The following is a 23,717-nucleotide window of genomic DNA, read 5'->3' as shown; positions in this document are numbered from 1 at the left end:
TTCTCAATGGTGAAACACTGAAAGCATTTCCTCAAAGATCAGGTACAAGACAAGGATGTCCACTCCTGCCAATGCTTTCGGAAGTTCTAGCCACGGCAATCAGAGAACAAAAAGAAAAGAAATGCAAATTGGAAGTAGTAAAACTATCACTGTTTGCAGATGACATGATACTACTCAGAGAAAATCCTAAAGATGCTATCAGAAAACTACTATGCTCATCAGTGAATTTGGTAAAGCTGCAGAATACAAAATGAATGCACAAAAATCTCTTGCATTCCTATACACTAACAATGAAAGATCAGAAAGAGAAATTAAAGAAATAATCCCATTCACCACTGCAACAAAAAGAATAAACTACCTAGGAATAAGCCTACCTAAGGGGCTTCCCTGGTGGCGCAGTGGTTAAGAATCCACTTGCCAATGCAGGGGATGTGGGTTCGAGCCTTCGTCCGAGAAGATCCCACATGCCGCAGAACAGCTGAGCCCCCATACCATAACTACTGAAGCCTGCATGCCTAGAGCCTGTGCTCTGCAACAAGAAAAAAACGCCACTGCAACAAGAAGCCCATGCACCACCACGAGGAAGTAGCCCCTGCTCGGCATGACTAGAGAAAGCCTGCGTGGAGCAACAAAGGCCTAATGCAGCCCAAGATAAATACATAAATAAATTTATTAAAATAATAAAAATAAACGTACCTAAGGAGGCCAAAGACCTGTACTCAGAAAACTGTAAGATGCTGATGATAGCAATCAAACATGACATAAACAGAGAGATCATGTTCTTGGATTGGAAGAATCTATATTGTGAAAATGACTATACTACCCAAAGCAGTCTACAGATTCAGTGCAGTCCCTAACAAATTACCAATGGCATTTTTCACAGAACTAGAACAAATAATTTTACCATTTGTATGGAAACAGAAAGACCTCGAATAGCCAAAGCAACCTTGAGAAAGAAAAACGGAGCCAGAAGAATCAGGCTCCCTGACTCCAGACTATACTACAAAGTTAGAGTAACCAAAATTTTGGTACTGGCACAAAAACAGAAATACAGATTGATGGAACAGGATAGATAAAAAGTCAAGAGATAAACCCACACACCTATGGTCACCTAATCTATGACAAAGGAGGCAAGAATGTAAAGTGGAGAAAGGACAGTGTCTTCAATAAGTCGTGTTAGGAAAACTAGACAGCTACATGTAAAAGAATGAAATGAGAACACCCACTAACACCATACACAAAAAGTCAAAATTGATTAAAGACCTAAGTGAAGGCCAGACACTATAAAACTCTTAGAGGAAAACATACGCAGAACACTTTCGACATAAAGCGCAGCAAGATCTTTTTTGACCCACCTCCTAGAGTAATGAGAATAAAAACAAAAACAAATGGAACCTAATTAACCTTACGAGGTTGTGCACAGCAAAGGAAACCATAAAAAAGACGAAAAGACAACCCACAAAATGGGAGAAAATATTTGCAAACGAAGCAACTGACAAGGGATTAATTTCCAAAATAATCAAATAGTTCACGCAGATCAGTATCGAAAAAACCACAAACAATCCAATCAATAAATTGGCAGAAGACCTAAATAGACATTTCTCCAAAGACATTCAGATGGGCAAATGCACATGAAAAGATGCTCAACATCACTACTATTAGAGAAATGTAAATAAAAACTACAGTGGGAACCACCTCACACTGGTCAGAATGGCCATCATCAAAAAGTCTACAAATAATAAATGCTGGAGAGGATGTGGAAAAATGGGAACCCTCCTACACTGCTGGTGGGAATGTAAATTGGTACAGCCACTATGGAGAACAGTATAGAGGTTCCTTAAAAAACTAAATATAGAAGTACCATATAATCCAGCAATCCGACTCCTGTGCATATATCCATAGAAAACCACAATCTGAAAAGAAACAAGCAGCACAATGTTTACTGTAGCACTATTTACAACAGCCAAGACATGGAAGCAACTTAAGTGTCCACCAATGGAGGAGTGGATAAAGATGTGGTACGTATACACGCTGGATAAAAAAGCCATAAAAAAGAATAATGCCATCGGTAGCAACATGGATGGACCTAGAGACTGTCATACTGAGTGAAGTAAGTCAAACAGAAAAAGGTACGATGATATTGCTAAAAAACAAAAAATAATAGAAATAAACTTATTTACAAAGCAGAAACAGAGCCACAGGTGTAGAAACAAACTTCTTGTTACCGGGGGAAAGTGGGGAGGGGGGGATAATTTGGGAGACTGGGATTGATATATACACACTACTATATATAAAACAGATAACTAATTAGGACTTACTTTATAACACAGGGAACTCTACTCAGTACTCTGTAATGACCTATATGGGAGAAGACTCTAGAAAAGAATGAATATATGTATATTTATAAGCGATTTACTTTGCTGTACACTTGAAACTAACACAACATTGTAAATCAACTATACTCCAATAAAAATTATTTAAAAAACCCCAAAACCCTCTAAGTGTGTGTACGCTGTAAAACTGAGTTTATGTAATGTATAATAAGTCTGTATCAAAATCTAACAATGGGGTAGTTGAAAAATATGTATAATTTCATTCAAAGAACTAAGTTAAAATTAGTAAGAACAAAATTAAAAAGTGGAAATGTTCATTTAAATAAAAATTTTAACATATATGCTAGATAAATGCATATGTGCACAAGAACAGATGGCAGGTATGGCTATAAATACAGAAAGTAGACCAAAAACAAAAAAAAAAAGAAGAAAAAAGAAACACGTAAACAAAGAAGAGCCTTCAACAGGGGAACTTATAAAGACATTTTACTCATATATTCATATCTACAGAATACAGCACAAGAAAGGAAAATGAATGTGTTAGGGAACTGAAACCGCCCACCTTGGCCAGGCACAATGATAACCACTTGCCTGAATTGTCTCACAACAGGAAGTTCCGATAAAGAAAGGGGTGCTGCCTCTGAAAGCTAACTGGGAGAATTTGGGAGGGTCCGAAAGGAGGAGGGAAGAGATGATATGTCCTGCCTACCTCCCAGAATCCCCCTCACGCTGGAATCCACCTTGGCTGAGAGGTGAGTGCACCACCAGGAAGGACCCTGAGTCAGAACAACTGGCCATAGACAACCCGGAAACTAACCCTATTACCATAAAAGCTGAGATTGCGAGCATCATGGCAGAGCAATTCTCCTGGGTTCCCTACTGTGTTGCTCTTCGCCTAGGCACCCCTTTCCAATAAAGTCTCTTGCCTTGTCAGCATGTGTGTCTCCTTGGACAATTAATTTACGAGTGTTACACAAGCGCCCACTCTCAGACCCTGCAAGGGGTCCCCCTGAAACCATGCAACTCAGATTGGGACTTTACTTGATATCACACACCTGGTCTCAGGACTTAATGAATCTCAGGTTCTTGAAGTCTTCTCACAGAAAGAGTTCAGTGAGACAACGTGATAGGCAAGAATTGGATTTATTTAGCGAGGAACACACTCCACAGAGTGTGGGCCATCTCGGAAGGCGAGAGGCCTCAAAATATGACGTGGTTACTTTTTATGTTCTACGTAATTTCACAGGCTGAGTGGGAGGATTATTCCAACTACTTCCCGGGAAGGGGCAGGTATTCCCAGGAATTGGGCCACTACTCACTTTTTGGCCTTTTAGAGTTAGCCTTAGAACTGGCAGGTCGCTGGTGGGTGTGTTATTTACATGCTCATGTATTACAATGGGAATATAATGAGCCTCAAGATCCACCGGAAATCAAATCTTCCGCCATCTTGGACCTAATTGGTTCAAACCTGTTTGTTTTAGTCAAGTCCTATGGATATATCATTCCTTTAAAGGCTGTGCCCTGCCCCTTCCCTCCTGTTTCACCTCTTTCTTCCACAAAGTGATAGCCATGAAAAACATGGGTAAAGTCACACCACATTGCGCAAAAGAAGAAAAACACATCATAAAACATATTACATTCATAAAAACTTTTAAAACAAGCGAAACTAAACAAGACACGTCAAATAGTTTCCACAAAGTTGGCAAAACTATCAAGAAAAGAAAGGAAACGCTTACTTCAAACAGCAGCCAATACATTAACTTGCTGGGGATGGGGATAATTGTTTGGAAGAACCCCACAGGCTGCTTCTGAGGTCCTATTTATACAGCAATTTTGGCCTGAGCGGTGAACGGATATTAATCTCAGAGCTTCTTCAACCGCACATTGAAGTCCTCTGCAATTTTTTTTTCCCAGGCAGGTCATATTTCAAACTTCGGAAAGCCAAGTTTTGGGGGTACAAATAATAACTATAGGACACTAGTAAAAGAACACAGATAAAACACTGCTGAATGAGAAGAGTTGGGGGAGGGCCCGGATGACGCAGCATTTACCTGAATCAGACACATCTGCGCCGGCGCCAGCGGAGTTTGTGGGTGAAGGTGGGGCCCGGGCACTGCGGCACCAACCGCCCAAGACAGAGTCAGGCCGGATAGCGCCCACGCCGAGCCTCAGACGAAGCTCAGAGAAGCGAGCACGGCGCCTTCCTGGCTCCCTGACCTCTGGCCTTCACAGCGTTGCGAAGTTCCCCGCCTGTGAACACAGCCGAGTTTACAAAATAACGACCTCAGTCGACGCCGGAAAAGCCGCCCAGATTCCGTCCTCTAGAACGGAAGTGACTCTTTCCTGAGCCTTCATTGGCCCAGGGGCGCCCACGAACTGGCGTAGTTTTTTTCTGGGTAATGCAGTTCACAGGCCTCTAGAACCTGTCAAGGGGTGGTGCTCCCCGCCTACAGGAAAAGCCCCGCCTCACTGCCCGGGTTCCTGGGAGTGTCCTGGAGGCTCTGAGGACGGGGGCGGAGTTTCACGCTTCTTAAAGGAGACGAACCCAGATTTCCATGGAATGTAGTCTTCGCTGGTCCCAGAGAGACAGCCATAATATTTCAGATGTTTCCGAAATCTACAAAACCAAACGGGCACATGATACCAGGTTGTCACTATGACACAAAGTTCATGCATCCATAGCTGGGGTCTATTTAACATTGTCTTATTGCTCTTCCAAAGGATGTAGGCTAAAGCTTTAGCCCTCACTGTGATAGGTCAGAATCAAGAGAACATAGACTCCAGACAGGGGGCCATAGTGAACAAGACAGAGGAGGAATGTCGGGTGGCCATAAGCAGGTGGACCATGTGTTGCTTCTCTGGTTCCCTCATTAAAGAGTAGGGCCAGTGATGTCCCATTCGGGAACACCATTTTTGAACATGCATCTGTGAAGAAGCATGTAATGAAATACACCTGCACACAGCAATTACCTCACCTTTTCTCTAACTCTGATGGCCTTTCCCCACACCTAAGACCACACTGCCTCTTTATACCTTAAATATCTCAAGCACATCGCCTCCGGGAAGGTGGATCTGAGACTTCTTCTAGCTCCTGGCTTGGCTGCCTTCTCCCCTGCAAACATTGGCATCTCAGTGTTTGGCTTCTTGCGCCTCTAGTGCAGTAAAAACTTCATATTCACTGCTTGGAATTGCTCACAGTTGGAGTATTCATACCAGGGAAATTGGCAAACACAACAATCAAGGTTCGGTTAGTTGTTTTATACGTGTCTAGACTTAAAGTAACGGAAACTATGTTAATAATGAGGACCATACGTGATGAATAACGATGTGAGCACATTTATTCCACCCAGCGAAGTCATTGAAGAAAAGTCAAGCTCCAACAGATTTTTGCCTTCTCAGTTACTAATAAAAGACAGACATTTTTTCAAAGCAGACATACACCTGGCAAATAAACACAAAAATGTTCAACATCATGAATCATTAGGGAAATGCAATCAGACCATAGTGAGACACCTATACACATTTAAACAGGTAATACTGAAACACTAGCCATATCAACCAAGTACTAGAGAGGAATACAGGAAAACTGGAATGCTCCCATACTGTGAATGGCACACAAAAGGGTATAGTCATTGAATTTTGAATATGAAACCATACGTACATATAATTTATTAAGCTTATCTGTCATAGACAAAAAGGATACAAACGACAAAAACCCATCCTTTAACAGATGTATGGATAAACAGTCAGTGGGTGGTGTATCCAAACAGTATATTTTTCAGGAAAAAAATGAATTATACTTATCAGCAACTTAAATGATTCTCAAAATAATTATGCATCATGAAAAAGAGACAAATATAAAAGTAAACATTAAGACCCCAATGATATTAAGTGTAGAAAACACTAATTGAATGGGAAAAAATAAATCAATACTAGTTGCCTGGGAGTCCTGGGAGAGATGTCAGAAGGTGGATATGGGAGTGATGGATGTTTGTAATTATGATGGTTCTGTGGGTTTACACATATTAAAATTTAACCAAGCTGTACATTTTAGTTATGTTCAGTTCAGCGCATACCAACTATACAGCTCAATTAAATTTAATAAAAATTGGATTCACATAAAAAATCTGAATCTTTTCTGAATCTCCTTTTCAGTAGAACTCTGACAACCACATGTTAACCCCATCACATCTCCTTGTCTAATGGGAGGGATTCTGTTGTGGTAGCAATGAAGACTGGTGAGCAATGAAAGGTGTTTCCACGTGAGTTATCCAGGAACTGCCTGCATCCTAAAAACCACATGCCTGGACTACACGATTTCCACTTTTATTACCCATTATCTTTGCTATGCACCAATGGCCTTGAGATAAACAATCTGCAGATGTTACAGGATCCCAAAACCTTTACATTATTTAGCCTGACACTGACTGGGACCTCAGGAGAGAAACCGCTCCGTAGCTCCTGAGAATTTTTGCAAAAACATTATCCTAAAGAGCCACAGTCAAGGGAACATTCATGGATGCAATTTTAGAATAGGTTCATCTCTTTTTGTTTGCTAGTCACTCACTCCCTATTCCCTGTTTCTGTACCAAATATGGTTCCCACCTGATGTCTGTAATCTAACGCTCAGCAAAACCAGCCTACCATGTTATGGACATTATGGCACATGGCTCTTTTCCAGCTGGACCTAGAGAACTTCTCTTGAACAGTACTGGAGTCATGATGTGACATCCCATGTGAAAAAAGAGAACTTATGCAGCTCCAAAAAACACTGGTGGTTCATACAAATGTCCTCATCTCAGGGTGACCTCGGCACCCACCAAAAATTCTAACATCCAGGTCATATTAGTCCCAGAGCCCTGTAGTCTACCCCAGGAGGCTTTGGACAACAATTCAAATTAGATCAAAACTGGAGTGAAAACCATTCTCCGCCATGATACTATCCTTATTGAAGAATACAAAGATTGGAACACCCACAAAAGACGTGGCTTAAACTATAGTCTTTATTTTTTCACAGAGTAGAGCAAATGGAGGCAGATAGTTCCCAAACAGGGTGATCTGGAGCTAGAAACATCCATAGTGAGCATGACATGAGAAAATACCACCAAGGAAAGTAAACTGTAAGCTGCCAAGGGAACCCACATTGGGTCACAGTGGTCAAAGCTGCTTAGGTCCTGTCCTTGACAGAAGAGCATGACAATACCCAAGTGCTCAGGCTATTCATGCTTCCCTCCAGGGGACAGGATAGCCAAAGGTCTACCTACCCTGATCACAATGCGATGACTGATGCCCAGTACTGGGATCTGCCACTTGGGAGAGGTAAAAAACTTACAGTGACATTGAGTCCAGAAAGGGGCTTGCACAGGTTAGAAAGTAGAGTATAGCTCCTGAAAAGCTTCCTATGAAACCAGTACTCATAGGCAATCTGCACACAAGGGCTGTTCAGATGTATGGCATTCAACTTCCAGTTGATGACTTCCTCAGAGAGTCTATTCAGTATGATGTATTAACTAAGGAGACAGCTCATTCACTGCTTTCATCTCATTTGAAGGCCCTTCTCTAGATGAACTTTCTGGTATCAAATAAGGTAAGACCTTTGGCTGAAAGCTTTCCTACATTTGCTGTACTCATAGGGTCTATCTGAGCTGTGAAGTTTCTAGTGCTCAGTTAGAGCAGACCTTTGACAGAAAACTTTTCCACATCTGCTGCACTGATGAGGCCTTTCTGGGGTGTGAGCTTTTCGGTGTTGAGTAAGCTGGATGCTTTGGCTAAAGAATTCTCCTCATTCAGAATTCTCCTCATATGGTTTTTCTCCAATGTGAACTCTGGTGCTTAATAAGAGTAGAGCTTTGGCTAAAACACTTTCCACATTCACTGCACTTATAAGGCCTTTCGCCAGTGTGAACTCTCTGGTGCGTAGTGAGAATAGAGTTTTGGCTAAAACATTTCCCACATTCACTGCACTTGTAAGTCTTTGCTCCAGTGTGAATTCTCTGGTGGACCTGAAGGTGGGCCCTTTGCCTAAAGGACTTCCCACATTCACTACACTCATAAGGCCTTTCCCCAGTGTGAATTCTTCTATGTTTAATGAGGCTGGCAATGTACCTAAAGACTTTCCCACATTCACTGCACTCATAAGGCCTCTCTCCAGTGTGGACTCTCTGATGCTGAACAAGCATGCGTTTATAGGTGAAGGCTTTTCTGCATTCTCCACATTCATAAGGTCTCTCTCCAGTGTGGACTCTCTGGTGCTGAATAAGTTTGCTTTTAGTAATGAAGGTTTTCCCACATTCACTGCACTCGTAAGGCTTGGCTCCAGTGTGAATTCTCTGGTGCACAATAAGTTGGGCGTTTTGTCTAAAGAACTTCCCACATTCTCTACACTCATAAGGCCTTTCCCCAGTGTGAATTCTTCTATGTATAACAAGGTTGGAGTTGCATCTAAAGACTTTCCCACATTCACTGCATTCATAAGGTCTTTCTCCAGTGTGGACTCTCTGGTGCTGAGCAAGCCTGTATTTACGGCAGAAGGCTTTCCCACATTCACTGCACTTGTAACGCTTTTCTCCATTGTGAAAGGCCTCTACAAACTCGGTGTCCTTTTGTGGAGTGATCTGGTGCTGGAGAAGGCCAGAGCTACAAGGGAAATCCTTCCCAGACTCCTGGAATGTGAAAGACTTCTTGAATGCATGGACGGTGTGGCTCTTCATAAAGGTCTTACCCACGTCTCTTCTAAAGAGCTCCTCTCCAGTGTGCTGGTGAAACTGCACACCTGCCCCACAGAGTTTCTGGCCAGGGTTTGTGCCAAGGTCCTCAGCTAGATGCAAACCACCTTCTAAGTACAGGCAGCACGTCTCCCAGGGATAGGACTTCAGGGTGGACAGGTCTGCCTCTGAAGTATTTATTTGTGGCACTTCTACAGAAACATTCTGCTCAGAAGGTGTCTGCTTGTTCTCTGCTACATACCAACACCCTGAAAGCAGAGAAATACGGGTAAACTTGACATAGGATTTTGGTATAAGGAGGCAGCCCCATCACAAATGTTTGTCTGACATAGAAAGGAATAAATCTATGGGACTGTTTTCAAGACAAGAAGTTGCAGGGAGGCTAGGCAAGCCTTGCTGTACAGTACTGACCCTCTACACATCACAGGACAGGGAGCACTCACCAGGCAAATGACAGAAGGACGGGGTGGAATGCATAAAGGAGCTAGGGGTCCACAACTCATTCCTCCAGGAACAGTTTTCACTAGGACCTTGGCTGCTGGTGGCATGTGTGTGCTATGTGGAAAGCTGTGTCCAGGTCCAGGAAAATCTGATTTTCATTGAGTAGCTGGCGTTCAAGGACTATTTTGGGGAGAGGTGCAGACCTCATGAAACATTAAGTGTAGGTTAATAGTGGAAAGCACAGCAGAGGGAGGATGGAGAGGAACAATTAGGAGTGGAAGACAAAGAGGTAAGGGATAATTCTGGGTTGGAAGTCAGAGGAAAAATCACAGGAGGCAAGTGTCAAGGATGGAGGAGAAACAGAAATGAGGTACACAGTCACTGGCCTTGACACCAAAACAGTGTTGGGTACGGGACATGTTCCTGATATGATGTGAATCGAACCATGATGTCACTTCCTCCCCCAATGCTAATTACCAGGGTCAGGCCATATTTGAGCCCCTCTTGCTCTGTCTGGAGTCATGTCCACTCTGTCATGTACCCAGGGTTCTCCTCTCAGCTCCAGCTGGACAACATGGTACCTAGAAGATGAAAGTCCTAAGAGAAAGACACGACAGGTGAACAGTCAGTACTGGCCCGGGGGGCAACCAATCCCAAAACAACCTCAGGAAAAAAAATATGTAACAAAAAGAATCTTTGAGATGAGAAACAGCCAAGAAGACCCCACAAATACCACATTAAGTCTCAACAATTCCTGGAATGTTAAGGCCCCAAGAAATGTCAGCTAGAAGATGGCAGAGCCTGGAGCACAGAGGTGCATGGGTCTACGGAGTCAACTTAGCAGGGAGTGGCTGAGACTAATGGAACCCACTGAACTAATTCCAAGTCTTATGACCCAGAAAAACTTCACTGAAAAAACTTCAGAGCCGCTGGTATTGGGGATACTCCTGAAAGGAGATGGTATACACATTCACTCAGCCTTGGCACCAAAAACACAGATGAGAGGGAATCAGTAATATAGATGTGCCCACTGTCTAGCTGTGAAAAAACAGACTTGCTTTTGGAAAAACGGGGAAAAGCGGAGACCTGCCTGGGATGCTGGGACAGGTGTGAGGGCCTTACCCAATGACGCAGCAAGTGCAAAGGTCTCCAGCATGACATCGTGGTACAGGAATCTCTGGGCCTCATCAAGAAGCCTCCATTCTTCCTGGGAAAAGTATACAGCCACGTCCTCAAAGGTCACAGAGCCCTGTGATGACAGGGACGATGTCTCCATAAGCAGCCTCTCTCCCCAGGACCCCATAAGTGCCCCTAACCCATACTCACTCGGTTCATCTTCCTCCCCAGCTCCCTAACTTAGGGGCACTGGTACCTAATAACTCTTCATACTTCCTTGAGCACTAGGTACAACTCTCAGCAACAACAGGTAGGTAGGTGGGCAGATAGATGCCATCTAAGCTGTGGGCCTGTTATGCATGGCTCCCTCCCTGTCCTGCAAGACAACAGCCTGAGAGTCCCCAGGATCATGTCTCCCAGACACAAACTTAGGCTCATCATTCTCTCTTAAACTGGTATGAGGGCTCTGGGGTAATTTTGTCACACACCTTCCCCACATGCATACTCACTGGCTAACTCCTCATACATCTGATCCCCATCACCACCACCCAGCCAACAAAACTGGCATGTCTCCTGCCTCCTCACATACCCTCCGGCACATGGCATCAGAAAGTTCCTGCCAATGCAACAGGATCCCACTGTACCCCAACTCTCCACCGGTCTGTTCTGAAGGCTTCCCCACCAGGCCTTGTTCCTGACTTTAACCTCAGTCAAAACATGCAAATCTAAATACGCCTGTTCATGTTCCACCTCTGTATTGCACATTATGTCTCTTCACCAGTTGCAATCTCTGTCCATATAACACCCATTCAAAATCCACACCCACTTGACACACCTTAGGTAAACTCATCTGACATTCTGTCAGAAACTACCCAAGTTCCACCACAAAAGCCTAGTGAGTGCACAGGAAGAAAAATAACCACCAGCCTGACTTTACTTTCACTTCACCTACATTCTGCTTTCCCTCTGCATCAATTAATCAATTTCATAGGCACTCCCCCATAAAAACCTGAGCCACCTGATGGACTTTCCCTCCCGCCCCCCACTTTCCCACTGATGACCGCTCTTCTTATCTGTCTTTGTGACAGCCCCCTTATCTTCCCTTGTCCCCTAATGGCATCCTGAAGCCTCCCCCAGCACTCTAGATCTGCACGTTCAGCCGTCCCCTTGTCTCCTATACTTGGAGTCACTGGAACATCTGAGAATCAAAACAGCCAAAACCCAATTCCTAATATTCTCACGGAAAAGGACTGCTACCACTGACTTGCCCATCTCAGTTGATGGCACTGCCACCCTTCCAGATGCAAAGGGAAAAGAAACTTGGAGTTACCTGTGAGCCCTCCACATTAGAAAATCTGATCAGCCCCTACTTTAAAAGCAAATCCAGAAGCCAAGTATTTCTCCTACCTCCTCATGCACCACTTTGGTCCAGCAAGAAATAATGTGCGTCTGGATGACTGCAATAGCCTCCTTCATTATCTCCTTTTCTTTCTCTCCCCCAGTCTCTTGTGCACTCTGCAGTCAGGAGTAGCCTCTTAAAACCTAAGTCACATCACTTTCCCTCTCTGTTCCAAAAATTCCATGTCTTCCATCATTCTCAGAACAGAAACCTCTTCTCAGTCTACCATTCTAGGTCTAACTCTGGCCCCCTTGCTCTCTGTTCTTACCAGCTGTTAACAAAGACCTACAAGTCCTAAAACACTCCCATCTCAATCTCATCCTCAAACATTTATATATATTACCCGCTATACCTAAGACAACCTTTCACATCTCAGTCCACTGGCTGCCAAAAATGGGAATCTGTCCATATAACCTCTGGCCTGGACTTGGAAACCTGGGCTTAGGGTCCCCAGACACCAAGTCCAGGAAGAGTGGCAGCAAAAGACTTCTAGGACACCTGACACTCACCAGTGCAGGGTCCATAAGTGGTTCTGCTGAATGTGGAACCTGTGGGAAGAGTAGAGCCATGTAATATTAATTCCCATCAGCAACATATACAAAAAAGGTTAATGAGTGAACCATTTAATATTTCAGATGAAGACAAATGCTCAAGAGGAAACTAAAGCATAAAAGAGGGCAGAAAATGTTACAGTTGTACCATAAGGTCATGTGGATATCTTGAGAAAAGGCCTTCCAAAAGTGAGACAAACAAGTACAAAGCCTCTCTATCAGAGTCATGCCTGGTGTCTTTGAGCAGCATTTACAAAGCTAGTATGACTGAAGCCCAGTGAGCCCAGAAGAATAAGGGATCGTGTTGGCAAGGAAATGGTGTTGACATGTCATAAAGCACTATTATAGTCGTAAGTCACAAATATCAAAATTAAGTCTCATTTTACATACAGGTCTGTTTCTGACACTTCCATTTGATTCCCTCTTCTATTTCTCCCTTGCTAATAATACATTTTTATCTTCTTGTAGCTTGCAGTTGGCCCTCACATCTGATCAGAAGTTCGTATATTATAATTCCTTTTCCAATTTTACTTGGTTATCTTTTTGTTTTGTTGTTGTTGTTGTTGTTTTTTTGCAGTATGCGGGCCTCTCACTGTTGTGGCCTCTCCCGTTGTGGAGCACAGGCTCCAGACACGCAGGCTCAGCGGCCATGGCTCACGTGCCCAGCCACTGTGTGGCATGTGGGGTCTTCCCGGACCAGGACACGAAACCGTGTCCCCTGCATTGGCAGGCGGACTCTCAACAACTGCACCACCAGGGAGGCCCCTTGGTTATCTTATAAATTATTGCTTTATATAAAATTGCAGCTTACATAATCCATATACTAAGTTCTGATTAGAAATTATTATAACATTATGGAGACTGGTTCAAGATGGCAGAGTAGAAGGATGTGTGTTCTCTGCCTTTTGTGAGCGCACTGGAATTACAACTTACTACTGAACGATCATTGACAGGAAGACACTGGAACTCAGGAAAAAAGGTACCCCACATCCAAAGACAAAGCAGAAACTGCAATGAGAGAGTAGGAGAGGTGCAATCACAATAAAATCAAATTCCATAACTGCCGGATGGGTGACTCACAAACTGGAGAACACTTATAACACAGAAGTCCACCCACTGGAGTGAAGGTTCTGAGCCCCAAGTCAGGGTTCCAACCTTGGGGTCTGGCAACAGGAGGAGGAATTCCCAGAGAAACAGACTTTGAAAGCTAGCAGGATTTGACTACAGGACTTCGACAGGACTGGGGGAAACATATACTCCAAGCTTGGAGGGCATACACAAAGTAGTGTGCACATCAGGACCCAAGGGGAAGGAGTAGTGACTCCATAGGAGACTGAACCAGACCTACCAGCTAGTGTTGGAAGGTATCCTGCAGATGCAGGATATGGCTGTGGCTCACCACAGGGACAAGAACAGCAGCAGCAGAAGCTCTGGGAAGTATTCCTTGGCATGAGCCCTCCCAGAGTCCACCATTAGCCCCATCAAAGAGGCTGTAGCCTCCAGTGCTGTGTCACCTCAGGCCAAACAACCAACAGGGAGGGAATTCAGCCCCACCCATCAGCAGACAAAACAATTAAAGTTTTACTGAGCTCTGCCCACCAGAGCAACACCCAGCTCTACCCACCACCAGTCCCTCCCATCAGGAAGCTTGCAAAAGCCTCTTAGATAGCCTCATCCACCAGAGGGCAGACAGCAGAAGCAAGAAAAACTACAATGCTGCAGCCTGTGGAATGAAAACCATGTTCACAGAAAAACAAACAAAATGAAAAGGCAGATGACTATGTACCAGATGAAGAAACAAGATAAAATCCCAGAAAAACTACTAAATGAAGTGGAGATAGGCAAACCTCGGAAAAAGAATGGAGGCAAAGATCAAGAAGATGCAAAAAATGTTTTAAAAGACCTAGAAGAATTAAAGAACAAACAAACAGAGATGAACAATACAATAACCAAAATGAAAAATATACTAGAAGGAATCAATACCAGAATAACTGAGGCAGAGCTCACCTGGAAGACAGAACGGTGGAATGCACTGCTGCGGAACAAAGAAAAAAGAACGAAAAGAAGACAGCCTAAGAGACCTCTGGGACAAAGTTAAATGCAACAGCATTTGTATTATACAGGTCCCAGAAGCAGAAGAGAGAGACAACGGACCTGAGAAACTATTTAAAGAGATTATAGTCAAAAACTTCCCTAACATGGGAAAGGAAATAGCCACCCAAGTCCGGGAATCACAGAGAGTCCCAGGCAGGACAAACCCAAGGAGTAACATGCTGAGACACATAGTAATCAAACTAACAAAAATGAAAGACAAAGAAAAATTATTGAAAGCAACAAGGGAAAAATGACAAATAACATACAAGGGAACTCCCATAAGGTTAACAGCTGATTACTCAGCAGAAACTCTACAAGCCAGAAGGGAGTGGCATGATATATTTAAAGTGATGAAAAGAACTTACATGAAGATTAATCTCATTCAGGATCTCATTCAGATTTGACGGAGAAATCAAAAACTTTACAGACCAGCAAAAGCTAAGAGAATTCAGCACCACCAAACCAGCTCTATAACAAATGCTAAAGGAACTTCTCTAAGTGGGAAACACAAGAGAAGAAAATGACCTACAAAAACAAACCCCAAACAATTAAGAAAATCGTGGCAGGAACATCCATATCGGTAATTACCTTAAACGTGAATGGATTAAATGCTCCAACCAAAAGACACAGGCTCGCTGAATGGATACAAAAACAAGACCCATATACATACTGTCTACAAGAGACCCACTTAAGGGGTAAGACTTAGGGACACATAAGACTGCAAGTGAGGGGATGGAAAAAGATATTCCATGCAAATGGAAATCAAAAGACAGCTGAAGTAGCAATACTCATCAGATAAAATAGACTTTAAGATAAAAAATGTTACAAGAGACTAGGAAGGACACTACATAATGACAAAGGGATCAATCCAAGAAGCGATAACAATTATAAATATATATGCACCCAACATAGGAGCACCTCAATACATAAGGCAAATGCTAACAGCTATAAAAGAGGAAATTGACAGTAACACAATAATGATGGGGGACTTTAAGACCTCACTTACATCAATGGACAGATTATCCAGACAGAAAATTAATAAAGAAACACAAGCTTTAAATGACGCAGTAGGCCAGATAGATTTAATTGATATTTATAGAACATTCCATCCAAAAACAGCAGATTACACTTTCTTCTCAAGTGCACACAGAACATTCTCCAGGATAGATCACATCTTGGGTCACAAATCAAGCCTCAGTAAATTTAAGAAAATTGAAATCATATTAAGGATCTTTTCCAACCGCAATGCTATGAGATTAGAAATCAATTACAGGGGAAAAAGGTAAAAAACACACACAGAGGCTAAACAGTATGTTACTAAATAACCAAGAGATCACTGAAGAAATAAAAAAATATCTAGAGACAAATGACAATGAAAACACGACGATCCAAAACCTATGGGATACAGCAAAAGCAGTTCTAAGAGGGAAGTTTATAGCAATACAAGCCTACCTCAAGAAACAAGAAAAATCTCAAATAAACAATCTAAACTTAGACCTAAAGGAACTAAAGAAAGAAGAAAAAACAAAACTCAAAGTTAGTAGAAGGAAAGAAATCATAAAGTTAAGAGCAGAAATAAATGAAATAGAAACAAAGAAAACAATAGCAAAGATCAATAAAACTAAAAGCTGGTTCTTAGAGAAGATAAACAAAACTGATAAACCTTTAGCCAGACTCATCAAGAAAAAGAGGGAGAGGACTCAAATCAATAAAATTAGAAATGAAAAATGAGAAGTTACAACAGACACCACAGAAATACAAAGCATCGTAAGAGACTACTAAGGGACTTCTCTGGTGGTACAGTGGTTAAGAATCCACCTGCCAATGCAGGGGACACAGGTTTGGGCCCTGCTCTGGGATAATCCCACATGCTGCGGAGCAACTAAGCCCGTGCACCACAACTACTGAGCCCAGGTGCCACAACTAATGAAGCCTGCATGCCTAGAGCTTGTGCTCCACAACAAGAGAAGCTGCCACAATGAGGAGTCCACACACCGCAACAAAGACCCAATGCAGCCAAAAATAAATAAAATAAATAAATAAAATTTAAAATTGACGAATAAAAGCCATATGATCATCTCAATAGATGCAGAAAAAGCTTCTGACAAAATTCAACACTCATTTACATGATAAAAACTCTCCAGAAAGTGGGCATCGAGGGAATCTACCTCAACATAATAAAGGTCATATACAATAAACCCACAGCAAACATCATTCTCAATGGTGGAAAACTGAAAGCATTTCCTGTAAGATCAGGAACAAGACAAGGATGTCCATTCTTGCCACTATTATTCAACATAGTTCTCGAAGTAGTAGCCATGGCAATCAGAGAAGAAAAAATAAAAGGAATACAAATTGGAGAAGAAGAAGTAAAAGTGTCACTGTTTGCAGATGACATGATACTATACATAGAGAATCCTAAAGATGCCACCAGAAAACTACTAGAGCTCATCAATGAATTTGGTAAAGTTGCAGGTTACAAAATTAATGCATAGAAGTCTCTTGCGTTCCTATACACTAACAATGAAAGATCAGAAAGAGAAATTAAGGAAACAATCCCATTCACCATTGCAAAAAAAAAGAATAAAATACCTAGGAATAAATGTACCAAGGAGGTAAAAGACCTGTACTCAGAAACTGTAAGACACTGATGAAAGAAATCAAAGATGACACAGATGGAGAGATATACCATGTTCTTGGATTGGAAGAATCAATATTGTGAAAATGACTATACTACCCAAAGCAATCTACAGATTCAATGCAATCTCTATCAAATTACCAGTGGCATTTTTTACAGAACTAGAACAAAAAATCTTAAAATCTGTATGGAGACACAAAAGACCCCGAATAGCCAAAGCAGTGTTGAGGGAATAAAATGGAGCTGGAGGAATCAGACTCCCTGTCTTTAGACTATACTACAAAGCTACAGTAATCAAAACAATATGGTACTGACACAAGAACAGAAATATAGATCAATGGAACAGGATAGAAAGCCCAGAGAAAAACTCAAGCACCTATGGTCAATTAATCTATGACAAAAGAGGCAAGGATATACAATGGAGAAAAGACAGTCTCTTCAATAAGTGGTGCTGGGAAAACTGGACAGCTACATGTAGAGAATGAAATTAGAACACTCCCTAACACCATACACAAAAATAAACTCAAAATGGATTAGAGACCTAAATGTAAGACTGGACACTATAAAACTCTTAGAGGAAAATATAGGAAGAACACTCTTTGACATAAATCACAGCAAGATCTTTTTGGATCCACCTCCTAGAGTAATGGAAATAAAAACAAAAATAAACAAATGGGACCTAATAAAGGTTAAAAACTTTTGCAAAGCAAAGGAAACCACAAACAAGACGAAAAGACAGCCCTCAGAATGGGAGAAAATACTTGCAAATGAATCAATGGACAAAGGATTAATCTCCAAAATATGTAAACAGATCATGCAGCTCAATATTAAAAAAACACACAACCCAATCCAAAAATGGGCAGATGACCTAATTAGACATTTCTCCAAAGACATACAGATGGCCAAGAAGCACATGAAAAGTTGCTCAACATCACTAATTATTAGAGAAATGCAAATCAAAACTTCAATGAGGTGTCATCTCACACCAGTTAGAATGGGCATCATAAGAAAATCTGCAAACAACAAATGCTAGAGAGGGTGTGGAGAAAAGGGAACTGTCTTTCACTGTTGGTGGGAATGTAAATTGATACAGCCATATAATGAAGAGTATGGAGGTTCCTTAAAAAGCTAAAAATAGAATTACCATATGACCCAGCAATCCACTACTGGGCATATACCCAGAGAAAATTGTAATTCAAAAAGACTCATGCAGGGACTTCCCTGGTGGCACAGTGGTTAAGAATCTGCCTGCCAATGCAGGGGACAAGTGTTCAAGCCCGGGTCCGGGAAGATTCCACATGCTGCAGAGCAACCAAGCCTGTGCATCACAACTACTAAGCCTGCACTGTAGAGCCCACAAGCCACAACTACTGAGCCCAAGAGCCACAACTACTGAAGCCCACATGCCTAAAGCCCATGCTCTGCAACAAGGAACTGCAATGAGAAGCCCACGCACTGCAATGAAGAGTAGCCCCTGCTTGCCACAACCAGAGAAAGCCACACACAGCAACGAAGACCCAACATAGCCATAAATAAATAAATAAATAAATAAATGATGCATGCACCCCAATGTTCACTGCAGCACTATTTACAAGAGCCAGGTCATGGAAACAACCTAAATGCCCATTGACAGACGACTGGATAAAGGAGATGTGGTGCATATATACAATGGAATATTACTCAGCCATAAAAATGAACGAAATTGGGTCATTTGTAGAGACGTGGATGGATCTAGAGACTGTTATACAGAGTGAAGTAAGTCAGAAAGAGAAAAACAAATATTGTATGTTAACACATATATGTGGAACCTAGAAAAATAGTACAGATGAACTGGTCTGCAGGGCAGAAATAGACACACAGATGTAGAGAACAAACGTATGGACACCAAGGGGGGATGTTGGGGTGGGGGGAATCAATTGGGAGATTGGGATTGACATATACACGCTAGTATGTATAAAATAAATAACTAATAAGAACCTGCTGTATATAAAAAAATAATAAAACTCAAGAAAATTATTATAACATTATATAATAGAATTCAAGAATACAAATTTAAAATTTTTATCCATGTTATTTATGTATCTTTTTTCTTTCATAAATATTCAGACAGATTTTCTGTAATTTCCTACCTGCTTTTTTCTCCTGCAGTAGAGAAGGGAACCACCATTTGTTGACTTCACAGTGAAAATGAATCTCAGAATTCCCTGGTGGTTCAGTCGCTAAAACTTAGTGCTTTCACTGCCATGGGTTCGATTTCAATCCCTGGTCTGGGAACTAAGGTCCTGCTAGCTGCATAGTGTGGCCTAAAAAAAAAAGAGAGAGAGAGAGAGAGAGAGAGTGTTACAAGAAGAAAATGGCACCAGAAAATTAATCTGTGATAAAGGGGTTGTTGCTGGCAACAGAGTAAAAGTGCTTGGCCTCCAGCAGTTTGAGATAAGTGGCTGTCAAAGATGACTCCTTAAACTTAAGACAAAGGAAACAACATATGAGACCTGACCTCTATTCCAACCTCATTATAACATGGAAATTTCTTTGGTTCTAAACATCTTGATAAGGATTCCCAGCATTATAACTTTTTATCCTTACAAGGATTCATTTTGTCCCCCTTAAAACAAGTATTTTAACAAGATGTCTTAATCATTTTCTCTTCCAATACCAGCAGAGGACGATGACGTAACAGTAAAATAAATACTATTAACAGAGTACAATCACTGCAAAAGCAGAAACCCTCTAAGTGGCTGCATACTGTAAAACTGTAAGTTTACCTAATGCATGATGTGTATAAAAATACAACTATGGCATCACTAATCATTAGAGAAATGCAAATCAAAACTACAATAAGGTATCACCTCACACCAGTCAGAATGGCCATCATCAAAAAGTCTACGAACAATAAATTGTAGAGAGAGTGTGAAGAAAAGGGAAGCCTCTTGCACTGTTGGTGGGGATGTAAATTGATACAGCCACTATGGAGAACAGTATGGAGGTTCTTTAAAAAACTAAAAATAGAACTACCATACGACCCAGCAATCCCACTACTGGGCATATACCCTGAGAAAACCATAATTCAAAAAGTGTCATATACCACAATGTTCACTGCAGCGCTTTTGACAATAGCCAGGACATGGAAGCAACCTAAGTGTCCATCGACAGATGACTGGATAAAGAAGATGTGGCACATATATACAATGGAATATTACTCAGCCATAAAAAGAAACAAAACTGAGTTATTTGTAGTGAGGTGGATGGACCTAGAGTCTGTCATACAGAGTGAAGTCAGAAAGAGAAAAACAAATACCGTATGCTAACACATATATATGGAATCTAAAAAAAATAGGTTATGAAGAACCTAGGTGCAGGACAGGAATAAAGACGCAGATGTAGAAAATGGACTTGAGGACACGGGGAGGGGGAAGGGTAAGCTGGGACGAAGTGAGAGAGTGGCACTGACAGATATACACTACCAAATGTAAAATAGATAGCTAGTGGGAAGCAGCCGCATAGCACAGGGAGATCAGCTCGATCAGCTCAGTGCTTTGTGACCACCTAGAGGGATGGGATAGGGAGGGTGGGAGGGAGAAGCAAGAGGGAGAGGATATGGGGATATATGTATACATATAGCTGATTCACTTTGTTATAAAAAAGAAACTAACACACCGTTGTAAAGCAATTATACTCCAATAAAGATGTTAAAAAAAATACAACTAACTACGGGATAGATTAAGACTAAGTATAACAATCTCATTCAAAGCACTAAATTAAAATTAGTAACATGGAGCAAAACAAGATCAAAAAGTGGAAATGTCCATTTAAATACAATAATAATTTTAACATATACGCTAAACAAATGTGTGCTTTATATACCCCAGAAAGCAAGGAAGGTATGGCCAGCATAGCAATGTTTATAATTACAGAAAGGAGACCAAAAACAAACAAGCCAAAAGAAAAAAACAAAGAAAACCTTCAACAGCAGGATTTATAAAGATATTTTACTCATATACTGTATTCACACTATTAGAACACTGCAAAAGAAGGAAAATTAACGGATAGCCATGAAAAAATGGGTAAAGTCACACCATATTGGGTGTGACACATCATAATACTTATATGATTCCAGTCATAAGAGTTTTAAGATAACTGAGCGAAGGTAAACTACAGTCGTCGAATATTTTCCACACAGCTGAAACTATCAGTAAAAGCAACGAAATGCTTACTTGAAACATCAGACAATACCTTAACTTTGGGGGGATGGGGATAACTGTTATGAAAGGAACCCACAGGCGGCTTCTGGGGTCCTACTTATATCTCATATCTTGACTTGAGCAAAGAACGGGTATTAGTAAGAGCTGCTTATTCAACTGAACATGGAAGTTCCCTGCAATTTTTTTTTCCCCACGCACGTCTTATTTCAATATTCGGAAAACCAAGGTTTTGGGAAACAAAAAAACATAAACATAGGATGCTCGTTATAGAACATTGATAAGAACGAAAATACTGCAGAATGAGAAGAGTTGTCTGAGGGTCCGGAGGGAGCAGCATTTACCTGAATCGCACCCATCCGCTTGGCCGTCCCAGCGGAGTCTGTGGGCAATGGTGGGGCCCAGGCGCGGAGGCCCGTCCCAGCCCCGAGACAGAGTCAGGCCGGATGGCGCCCACGCGGAGCCTCAGCCTTTCCTCAGAGCAGCGGACACAGCGCCTTCCTGGCTCCCTTTACCTGGTGCCGACCCAAGGTACCGGAGCGGGCACCAGCGAACAGGTCCGAGTTTAAAAATGTCGCCCGCGGTCGACGCCGGAAGGCCCGCCCAGACACCGCCCCCTAGAACGGAAGTGGTTCTCTCCTGAGCCGTCATTGGTTCAGGGGCCCTTACGCGCCGCGCTTTGCCTTCAGGGTAATGTGGTTCACAGCGCTCTACGACCTGTCAAGTGGCGGTGCTCCCCACCTCTGGGAAAGTTCCTCCTCACCCTGAGAGTAGCTGGGAAGGAGTGTCCCAAGGCTCTGAGTACTGGCGGGGTTCACGCTTCTTAAAGGGGACGCACCCAGATATCCGCAGAACCACGCTTCTTAAAGGGGACGCACCCAGATTTCCGTGGAATGTAGTCTGTGCTGTTCAGAGAGAGGTACTCAGATATAATAGAGTTATATTCATATATATATATATATATAAACTATAATAGAGTTATAGTTCAGCTGTTCCCCAAACCTAAAAAGAACAAACACGCACATGATACCAAATTGTCACTCAGCCACAAAGTGCATCCATCCATAGTTGGGGTCTAATAAACACTGTCTTACTGCTCTTCCAAAGTATGTAGGCTGATGCTTTAGACTCAATTTATGAGTCTCAGTGTGTTAGGTCAGGGTCAAGAGAGCAAAGTTTCCAGACAGGGCCATGGTGGGGAAGACAGAGGAGGGATGTGGGATGGCCAGAAGCAGTTGGACAATGTGTTGTGTCTCTGGTTCCCTCAGAAGAAACGTAGAGCCAGTGACGGTGTCCCATTCAGGGGTGGACACATACTTCTTACTCCACATTTAGATATATATTCAGTTCTTTTCTAGAATCTAAGATCTACCTATCTCAAAAGAAGAGTGACTTACCGCATGCCATTTTCTCCCTGGACAGTGACTCTACGGTCCCAGTCATAGTTTATTTACAAAGGGGGCATTTGAACCCTGAGATAAAGGATTGGTTTACATGATCCTCGTTCCTTGCTGGGTACAATATAATTTTACCAACAATTGCAGTAACAATGCATGGAGAGTTGATATCATCTCAGAAAAATATTTGTGAAATTTGGAAATTGCTGAAATCCATCATTATTTAATTATTCAAAGTTAGTGGCCAAAATAGCCCTTGGCCATGTGAACAAGGTTAGGCTCTCAGTGCAGTTTCTAGAGACACTGAAGTCTGAGAAGTGAGGGAATAAAGCAGAGCACGTAGTTACACAGGAAACTTGGCTAGCTTGTGGTTATAGCTTTGTAACATGTGATCTATTATTTATTTATTTAAAAAATTTTTTATTTAAGTACAGCTGGAAGGGCTATGTAAAGAGAGCAGACAGCTTTGCCAAAATGCTAAAAACAAACAGGGTATCCGTAGCATCATATTTACTCCCTCCTTAAGAAACATTCATTAAGTGCCTACCCCATTCCAGGCACTACTTTGGCTGCATCAAGATCAAAAGAGAAAAAGATGCCTGCCCTCATGAGTCTGACCTTCCGGTCAAAGGAGATGAACAGTAAGAATTAATGACAACACAGTCAATTACAGAATACATTTATGTGTTTTGAGTGTTAGCCAAAATTTCAGAAATGAAGACGTGATTGATCAGGCATTTATTTAGGGCTTGTTAGGACGCCCAGGAAACGTAGGTGAGAGAAGCACTTGAATTGTTACCTGAACTACAAATGGAGGAAGCCTA

General features: G+C 42.0%; 1 long non-coding RNA gene and 1 pseudogene across 3 annotated transcripts in view; one reads left to right on the top strand and one right to left on the bottom strand.

Moving 5' to 3' along the window:
• LOC111170020 (uncharacterized) overlaps positions 1-9,509 on the top strand; it is a 42,441-nt gene extending 32,932 nt beyond the window's left edge. For both annotated transcript variants that reach the window (XR_016390816.1, XR_016390815.1), the window contains one exon: positions 2,944-9,509. This is a non-coding gene — a long non-coding RNA (uncharacterized LOC111170020). The remainder of the gene's footprint in view (positions 1-2,943) is intronic.
• On the bottom strand, positions 7,319-22,253 carry LOC111170010 (uncharacterized; annotated as a pseudogene). The gene is made up of 6 exons (XR_016390800.1): positions 21,841-22,253; positions 19,427-19,600; positions 12,524-12,562; positions 10,622-10,748; positions 9,977-10,096; positions 7,319-9,306 (listed from the first exon to the last, which is right to left on the bottom strand). The product of XR_016390800.1 is annotated as an uncharacterized LOC111170010 (transcript).
• Positions 22,254-23,717: the final 1,464 nt, after the last annotated feature.

The sequence above is a fragment of the Delphinapterus leucas genome, chromosome 20, assembly GCF_059928025.1.
Source record: "Delphinapterus leucas isolate spDelLeu-1000000601 "Yukka" chromosome 20, BTC_Dleu_Yukka2, whole genome shotgun sequence".
Taxonomy (NCBI): domain Eukaryota; kingdom Metazoa; phylum Chordata; class Mammalia; order Artiodactyla; family Monodontidae; genus Delphinapterus; species Delphinapterus leucas.
This window is presented reverse-complemented; position numbering and strand designations above follow the sequence as displayed.